Below are 1,431 nucleotides of genomic sequence, written 5' to 3'. Positions count from 1 at the left end.
AAAATCCATAGAAGTGTAAGTGCATAGCTAGAGTAAGCATATCTTAATGCATGACCCAAATATCTACTAATATACCAAGAGATAGTATAGTTAGAAGCATGATAAATTTGGTAGAGAACTTGGCTATTGCAAGAGGAAAGTAAAACTTGGAATGTTTGTTTTCTAATAGTGAAAATTTATTCACATGATTCTGTGACGAAGGGACGGGAGTGCACACATATCCATGAAAATTCTAAAGTTATGTTCGATTTAATATAAGTCAACCAAAAATGTATAGTTATTCAATTTTACAAGATCTTGTTGTAGTATTTTGATGTCTAGAAGCCAAGAAATTAATTTCATAATTCTCCTATATAAATTCAGGCAAAGACTACAACAAATCCAAGATAATTGCATTAGACATTGAAAATGATTGTCTCTATTGAAGACCAATTTTCAATTTGAGTTTCAATGGTTGTAGAATGGGTAAAAATTCAAGCTCAGAACTGAATAGATTATTACCATAATTTATCACAGCCACTTAAGTAAACCAAATTTCTTCCAACATTTACTAACTCTAAAATTTATGAAGAAATTAGAACTTGATAGTTAAATATTTAAATTTAATTCCTAAAAGGAAGGACACTTGAAACATTCTTCATACGCAAAATAAACATAATTACCAAGAGTTACTACCCACCCTAATTTAAGCAAATCTTGTACCAAAATAGGTAGGAATGAAAAGGAACATACTTACTACCCACCAAATTTTATGCATTTATTAGCACAAAGATAGGAAAAGGTAATAAAGTAAAAATGCAAAGTTACTAAAGGCTACTTATCACCAAAAATTATGCAAATTGTAAAACCATAGGTGTGTGAAAAATTACTTATTTGGAGATCATCCATTGTTTCTTTTGTCATAAAATAATTGCATATCTCCCAAAGCTATTAAAGTGTTTGGAATTTGATGCAAGAAAATTGACTTTTCCTTCTATGTTCACTTCCATGAACCTGCAATCTTTAGAATCACAAACAATGATAACTTTTCCAACAAAAAATATAAACTTTGAAATGGGAACTATAAACTCAAAACGCGAACTCTAGCCAAAAAACCCCCAAAAAACATGAAAAACAGCTAAAAACGAAAAGTGTGTATACTGGAATGATGTTTTTTTAGGGTCAATTTTTAGCATTTTTAAAAAATGGCATTAAAACCTATTTCTTTTGTGCAAAAAACAACAGTTTTTGAGGAAAAAACACACTAATGTTTTTGGTAGAACAACATTTTTCTTTCCTAGGTATAGTTTCAACATTTTTTAGTAATGACGATAAAGATAAAATAATGGGATCTGAAACACATTAAAATTCTATCATTTTTCATCCATGTTATTAAACATATAATAACATAAGTCATCGTTTTTTATAGGAGATTAGGGTTCGGCTCTGGAG

This window comes from Pinus tabuliformis, chromosome J (genome assembly GCF_031772625.1).
Source record: "Pinus tabuliformis cultivar Carrire ecotype Pingquan chromosome J, CPIR1, whole genome shotgun sequence".
Lineage (NCBI taxonomy): Eukaryota > Viridiplantae > Streptophyta > Pinopsida > Pinales > Pinaceae > Pinus > Pinus tabuliformis.
This window is presented reverse-complemented; position numbering follows the sequence as displayed.